At 35.7% G+C, this 8,469-nt stretch overlaps 1 long non-coding RNA gene across 1 annotated transcript; it reads left to right on the forward strand.

The window, feature by feature from the left end:
- Positions 1–5,827: 5,827 nt before the first annotated feature.
- On the forward strand, positions 5,828–7,185 carry LOC113277486. Its single transcript, XR_003324951.1, has 4 exons — positions 5,828–6,012; positions 6,180–6,234; positions 6,331–6,448; positions 6,584–7,185. It is a non-coding gene; the product is annotated as an uncharacterized LOC113277486 (long non-coding RNA).
- Positions 7,186–8,469: the final 1,284 nt, after the last annotated feature.

Consider the following 8,469-nt stretch of genomic DNA (forward strand, 5'->3'; position numbering starts at 1 on the left):
TCTTCATCGTCGTATCTTCGTCGATTACCTGAATCTGTAACCATGCCTCCACGAAAGAAACCTGTTAGAGCATAGTTCGGTTAAACCCACCAAGCGTTGGTATGTCAAGTTTGGTTGTCATATTTTAGTGAGCCAAAACTCATTTGAGAGTCGCTTGATTATGTACCAGAGTCAACTTCGTATAGGTTAGCTTGAAAGTATTAGGATGTGAGACATTACAAGTATTGCGAAGACTTGAAGAAGTGAAGAAGTAAGGAGCTACAATGACAACATCATCATTCCACTTGAGGTTAGTGATATTTGAATTGAACTGTTTCATTACCTAAACATATCTTTCAAGTCATGCATATTGGAAACAAAACTGCGAAGCATGAATGATTATACTCTAGTTAGACATAGTATTAAGGAACACAATAAGAGGTTTATTGCTTAACCATTAAACTTTGTAGATAAGACATCGACATAATCGTTTGGATGTTATTGTGAATATGTATGGGTATAAGGTGAAGATTTCATCCTAGGAAACAATGTTTTACATTTGTTTTAAGGAAGTAAATTCATGAACTTGTTTTGTGAATCGAAAGAGAAATCTTCAGGCATTATTGGTATTGTTATTCATTGCATATCTTTTGAACTACTAATATGTGTGATTAGTATAACCGCTCATGACTTGTTTATGTTCTTGGTAAAACTATTCACAAAGGCCTGACTTCTGTATTGGTATGACTATTATTAGTAAAACCGATCTTAAGTAATCACCTGAGATGGTATGATCGATTTAGTGTTATTGGTATGACCGACTCTGGGTAAAGGGTAACTGATCCTAGTAAGAGGTGTAACCTATCACAAAGGGGAATCGATCCTTGTATGAGGTGCAGCAAGTTTTTAGCAGAAAGAGGAACCGATCCTATGAACATGTGCAACACGTTTTTAGGCAAAGGGGAACTGATCCTATGGACATGTGCATCAAGTACAAGTTAGATACCATATATATGTGGGGAACCGATCCTAGTACCTAGTCAACCGAATTTCGGAAATCTAGTGTGACTATGCACAATACTCACATGGAGGTAGAACCGAAACTTGTTTTGGTAGAACCGTGAAACCCATGATTTATGATTGAGTGTTCTTGATCAATCACATAGTTCTTGAAAGTCAGATGAACCAATTCTAAACTTGTTTGGAAGTGTGGCAAATCGTTTCAAGATTGTAAGTATGAAAGAGGACTTACAAAGTAAAAGATGTCGACATACTTTGAACATGTGCAGTAACGCTTATCTTTAATTGTTCAAAGTTATTCCTTAATATCTAAAGGAAGAAAATCCTGGATCGAATAAAATAAATTGAGAATCTTTTATTTAAGTTTTTTAATTTTATTTTTGGAAAATGAAAATTAGTAATGTGCATTTGCTAGTTGGAGATTTTCTAAGAGATTTTCGGTCATTATTTTGGACAAACCATTTCCAGGAATTATGGAAATCGAATCTAGAATATATAACATATCTTGAGAATATTTTCGGTTTTGGAAATTCCTTGGTGTCCAAACTTTCTTGGTCTATAAATATGAAAGTTTGCATTTCGAGCAAACTAATCCTCGTACAACAAGAACTATCTCAGTTGTGCTGCTACTGGTGAAGTCGCCTATTCAGAGAGGAGAGTAACCTAATTAGGCGAAATCTCTTACGGACGCTCAGTTTAAAGTCTTCTTTGGGATTGAGAAGCTCTATTAGTATCGTTGGTGGGAAACTAGATAATTGTGGTTTATCTTTTGTTTTCGATTGATTTGATTGACTAACGGTGGTTGAACTTTGATTGCACCTAGTTTGTTTATGCTTGAGAATCTTCTCTTTTGATATAAGATTCATTCAAACTAGATCGAAGTTTCGACGGGGATCTTTAGACTGTTTGTAGATTTAAAGACGTCTTGTAATAATACATTGTTAACAGACTCTGTTGTGTACGTGATTGATCACAAGAGATTCAAGTTTATCGTGTGCTGGTGTTTATTGAAGATCTAAGAAGATTTGAAGACAAAGAAGACTTTGAAGATTTCTGATTTGGGATTCATAATCTTTGGTGTGCACAATACTTGTTTCGGTAAAAGAGGATCCAACTATAATCGGTTTATCCTTGTGGTAGATTAGATTGATTAGTTGTGTAGATCGGCATTAATACAATTATTTGTGATTAAAAGTATTGATTGAAAAATCTTAACAATTAATTCGGTAGTCGATAATAAGATAGATCAAAGAACCTGAAGAAGGAGTTTATTGAGATAAACAGAAGAGCCTTTGTCGAACTCATATCACTTGGTTGAAAAGAGTTGATACCAAACAGATTTGTTGTTCCTTTACTATTTGGAATATGAACCAAAGGAATTGTTCCAAGTACGTGACTTATTACAGGTCGGAGGCGTGGGAATACAGACAGAACTAGGTGAACTATAGGTTTAGTTGCTTGGTCTCAACTATACGAAGTTGGTTTGATTTTGTATAACGGCTTAATCCTGAGAGTATTCAATTATGGACAAGGTCCCGGGGTTTTTTTTCATTTGCGGTTTCCTCGTTAACAAAATCTTGTTGTGTCATTTACTTTTATTTTCCGCAATTGTAATTGTTGTTATTATAATTTAAAGTAAATTACACAAATATTAATTCATATTTACTTGATAAGCAATCTTATTGTGTTTGGTTAAGTCTGACCCTTTTATCAAGTAAACATACTTCGTTGTTGTATTGTCTCGATCTTATATCCATAGACGATCACACGAAGTGTGAAACGATTTGTTGTATTGTCTCGACTCAGTCCATAAACAATCACTTTCGGAGTAAGGACTTATAGGTGGAAAAGTTTTAGATTGAGGTATATTTGGGTACCCTCTTTTTTTCAAAACCCAATCCCAATCTGCAATCAAAATCAAAATCAATAGCTCTACAAAAACAAGAACAAAGGCTTGCTCGGATTGTTCTTGAGGAAGACGAAGAGGATTCAGACAATCAAACTCTCATAGAAATGGCTTATGTGAGAAGGTAAATTATTCTGAAACGTTTTATAAGTCTTTTAATCGATTTAAAGCAGTGGGTTTAGGTTAGAATCGTGAACCCTAACTCATTGAGTTACAGTCAATTCCGTCATTGAAATTAGTATGAGTACAATGCAGTACTTTGTTACGGCATTCAATTTAGTATGAATACCATGCCGGTACCGGTTTTCGGCATTGAATTCAGTATTAATACCATGTCGGCTAAAAAACTAAAATCACCTGAAATTGAATGTTTAATCCCGGCATTGATATTAGGATGAATACCACACCGGGAGTTAGTTATGGCATTGTTTTACTTTTTACGAGTATGCCGGCAATTCTCTTTTGGTATACAGGAATAACCTAGGAATTATCTAAGACTACCGGCATTGTCGGATTTTTTTACCAATGTCGGCTTTGTGTCCCGGCATGGGTTGATTTTTAGTTACAATGCCGTTTTGGTTTCTCAGCATAGACGATTTTTTGTTAAATAATACCGGCCCCTATGTTTCAATGCCGTTATTCAAGATATCTATGTCGGCATCAGATATGATTGTTAGTTGTCGTTTTGTTTATTTTTTATGTCTTTTGATAGGGCTAAATCCAAGGAAGCTAAGAAAGGAAAAAGTAAGGATGTTGGTGTTAAGAAAAGAAAGAAGAATGCTCTTGCCACACCCGAGTCTCTGCCTCCTAGAGGGAAATAAATTGGTCACAATAAGCGTTTAGGGGCAGGCTCTACAAGAGGGAATTGGGAGAGCAAGGACCATACCAAATAACAATCTGTGAACGCACTGGAGAATCAGATGATGAGAACGATAAATAGGAAGATAATGAGGTTGATGATGAGGTTAATGATGAGGTTGACCCAAGTCAACAAGCAAGCCAAAGCGAAGTTTTAGAGGAAGACGTTGGGCCAAGTTAACAACCGACATAAGGCGAAAGATTGGGACGAGGTGAAGGTGAAGGTGAACAACCGGTAGAAGGAGAACAAGAGAAGAAGAAAGTAGTTAGAGTAAAAGGTTCGCACCTTCCTCATACTAATTACATGTTACCCGACCGTGATGATGGTAAAGTTTGGGGTCAAGCGCGCGATCTGAAACTCCAATTTGGCTACAAGGACACGTGGGCTCGTACAATCTATCAAACCTATGTAAGAATTTTTACCTTGTGCTCGTGTATTGTCATGTATGCTTTCTTTTAATGTCTCATATTTATGTATACTTTCTTTTTATTTACATTTATGTATAATCTCATTGTCTCATAATCATAGGATCATAAGAAAGTGAAAATGCGGGGTCTAACAACCACACCCAACAATTCGTTTGGCAATCTGAGAGGACTTACTCCAATATACTTTCTATAGAATCAACTAGACAGTCAGACTCAATCTAGAATAAAGTATATCAAAGAGCTTAATATCTCTAACTCTTAATTCAATCCACAATCAGCAAATAGAAATCTGCGAGCCCGATTGAATATAAGAGGAGTTACTTGAACGGTACCAAAGACCAATGTTCAAGTGTCAATCAATGTAAATCAACAACCAAAGGTTGGATATTCTAATTGATTGATCTTATCGCACAACCTGTGATATTTCAATTATATAACAAAATATAATGCGGAAAAGAAATAACACAGACACCAGAATTTTGTTAACGAGGAAACCGCAAATGCGTAAAAACCTCGGGACCTAGTCCAGATTGAACACCACATTGTATTAAGCCGCTACAGACTCTAGCCTACTACCAATTAACTTCGGACTGGACTGTAGTTGAACCCTAATCAATCTCACACTGATTCAAGGTACAGTTGCATTCCTTACATGTTCGATCCCAACAGGATACTACCACTTGATTCCCTTAGTTGATCTCACCCACAACCAAGAGTTGCTACGACCCAAAGTCGAAGACTTGATAAACAAATCCGTGTCATACAGAAAAGTCTATAGATTGAATAAATCTGTCTCCCACATAAATACCCAAGAGTTTTTGTTCCGTGTTTTGATAAATCAAGGTGAACAGGAACCAATTGATAAACCAAACTTATATTCCCGAAGAACAACATAGTATTATCAATCACCTCACAATAATCTTAATCGACTAGCGAAACAAGATATTGTGGAATCACAAACGATGAGACGAAGATGTTTGTGATTACTTTTATCTTTCCTATCGGATAAATTAATCTCGAGTCAATTATTTCAATTGTACTCAATATGATAGAATCAGGCAAGATCAGAACACGCAACTACAAAGAAAATAATTGGGTCTGACTTCACAATCCCAATGAAGTCTTTGAAGTCGTTAACCTACAGGGTCTCGATAAAAACCTAAGGTTAAAGGAGAATCGACTCTAGTTTATGCAACTAGTAACACATAGGAGGTATGGGGATTAGGTTCCCCAGTTGCTAGAGTTCTCATTTATATAGTTTTCAAATCAGGGTTTGCAATCCAAGTTACCTTGGTAACAAAACATTCAATATTCACCGTTAGATGAAAAACCTGATTCAACCAAGCTAATATCTTTCAGCCATTAGATCGAACTTAGTTTGTTACACACAAATGAAATGTACCCTCATTTAGGTTTATGTAACCGTACCTAAACGTGTACACCATGTTGGTTCACAAATAGTTAACCGAGGTTAACCATATGATTACTCTCATATCTAACTCCTTTAAAATCCTAACTCATATGATCCCCACGTTGAATGGTGAGAGTCACCCTTCACTTAGGAAAGAGCTTCAATATTCGCTGAGAAAATTTTTTTGTAGAATTGGTTAGAAAAGAGTTAGGACGTCTAATTAGAGAAGAGTTTGTACATTAAATCCGGAGAGGACACTTGTCAACACTCTATTTGTCATTAACTCAGTTAAATCTAAAACTCGCCTCCGCCTCCGTTCGCTCTTTTCTTCCACCGGTGGAGCAAACTCTGCATCTGCCTCTCCACCACCCACACATCTTCGTGTTCTTGGATTTGTTTTGTATATCCCGTAAGTTCTTTTTTTCTTTTGATCCTAACCCTTTTATATATCCCGAATGTTTTTCTGCGTCTTTTCTTCTTCCTATTCTCATCCCATTTATTTCTTTCGCAAGATAGCTATGATCAATAACTTTGTTTTTTGGTTTGATTATCGATTTGTTATATTTAATTTTGCAGGTACAAGGTAATCAAAATTCTTGCTTTTTGTAAACCCTAACCCCATTCACCATTGGTAAACCCTATCCCTATTCTTCTTCTCTCTTTTCAGAATCCTTATCTAATTGACTAACCTTTTTTTTTTAATATGTCTGATTGTCGTTTTATCCAGATGCACGATTGCCAGAAGAATCAGTGTATCACAACGTGCAAACAACACAAGGAAGAAACGTATAATTTGGTATACCCGGAAGTTGTAGAGTGCGGTGCTGCAACCAGCGACAACCCAGGTATCTATTAGAATTATGGGTTTCTTCGGGTACAACAAGCTAACTACTCATTCACGGAATTTGGTTGGATTAAGTATTTAAGTTCTTAGTTATTGGATTAGGTATTAACGAGTTTGATTATTTTTATGAACACAGTTGGCGTACCTAATGATACCATTGGAATCAAATAGGGATTGTTACAATCAAAAGACTCCAATATAATGGATGAGGGTCATATTTGGACTGGTATCTTTCTTGTTGTAATATAAAAATGTATCTGTTCATTTAATTATAGGGTTTGTGTTTGTATAAGATTTTGTACATTGGATAAATTTAAATGCTGGCAAAACAAAGCTGGCCAGTTTTTGTCGTCTCTTTGATTTGAAAGTTTTTGGTTAATTCACTTAGAGTGTGACTTCATTTTAAGTGGAAAATTCTAAGTGTGACTTCACTTGGAATTTGATTAGATTTGTATGGTTCCCACTGCGTGGCGCCCAGTGGAAAATAAGTTCACTTTGGTGTTTAGGCGACGCCTTGCATAACATAGGGGTCAATGTTGATATCAATCGAGTAGATTAATCTATTTGGCATATGATCTTGGTCCTTACGTCACTATTTGGCTTCAGATATATAAATTGTTTCCCCTCTTTCATTGTAATGTGAAATGTTGTCTTTTCTGCATTGTGATTTTTCCTCATGGTCTCGGATTTGTACTCATTGATTAATGATAAAGGACGGATAGACAGTTGTAAGTTGAATCGCTGGCACGGTACTATCACTACTAACTGAATTGGATTAGTATGTGTATATCTAATTTTTACTTCGGCAATGGTCCAGTTAGCCATATCAGCATCACAAACTGTATAGGTTTTGAGGGTTCTACTCTGATGTTGTATGCCTCAACTGCCTTACTTTGCAGGAAATAGACTGCGCTTAATGATTATTTACTTTTGTTTAAGAATTGAGTTTTAATTTTTTGAGGTATACTTGGCAAGACAAGGAGACAGAGCGAAAGAAGTTTTTTGTCTTCATCATCTTCTTAGCTGAGTTATCACCCTAACAATGACAATTAAATTCTTTCTGAGAAGAAAAGCTCAACAGGTGTAATGAATCCAGATATCTAACTCCAATTTACTGTAGGGTAACTAATTAATCTTGTCTTCTTTTTCTTCTTATATGTTTGGTTATGGTTCTATGATTTTTATTGTTCCCTTCTTTTTTTTTTCATGTATTTCTTTTTTGCTACGTAACCTTGATCTGCTGCGTCTTAATTATACTTATGTATGCTCGCACCTTTGAATAATAGTTGCAACATAGCAGAGCATTCCTTGCAACATTAAGGGCATGTTGAAGAGACAAATGTATATATGCTCTCCTTCATATCGGAATATATTCAAAGAAGTTGCCAATGCAAATCATTCTTCAAGTTCTCATGACGCAGGTGATGATGGTCTGCAATTAAGGGTACAACATGCATTTAAATTTTCGAGTCAGTGTTAACTCTTATAGCCAACAATCAATTAATTATACCACTGTTAATGTCTGAAATTACATGTCTTAGCGTTGATAACTTCAAATGCTTTTGACTACTTTAAGGAAGTTCACATACTATTAAGGAAGTTCACATACTAAATGGTTAGGCTAAGAATATATAATGTCACCCCAGCTAAGAAAAAAAATCATAATGCAAACCATTTTGATGTATTTTAGATTACTTTGTTGCTTACCCCTATAATAGGGCGGTTTAAGCAGGTTTAGTAGTGTTGGTTGTTTAGAAATGGATGGTGGGAGTCATGGAATGCCAATTTCTAGACAGAAAAGAGAGTTTTTCCTTTCTCTGCTAGAGGAGGGTATGCTCCAGGTAAAACATTTTGTTGATTTTGGTATTTGGCAAATAATAGAGTTTGAATTTTTATGCTAATTGAGTTAATACAGAAATGTAGTTTTTCTCTATAATTTGACCCAATGGACGGAATTGTTCTGTTTTTTCCGTATCTTTTTTCTTAGTTTTTTTTTTCCTTATCTTAACCTGTAGTTGGTTA

Source organism: Papaver somniferum, chromosome 5, assembly GCF_003573695.1.
Source record: "Papaver somniferum cultivar HN1 chromosome 5, ASM357369v1, whole genome shotgun sequence".
Lineage (NCBI taxonomy): Eukaryota > Viridiplantae > Streptophyta > Magnoliopsida > Ranunculales > Papaveraceae > Papaver > Papaver somniferum.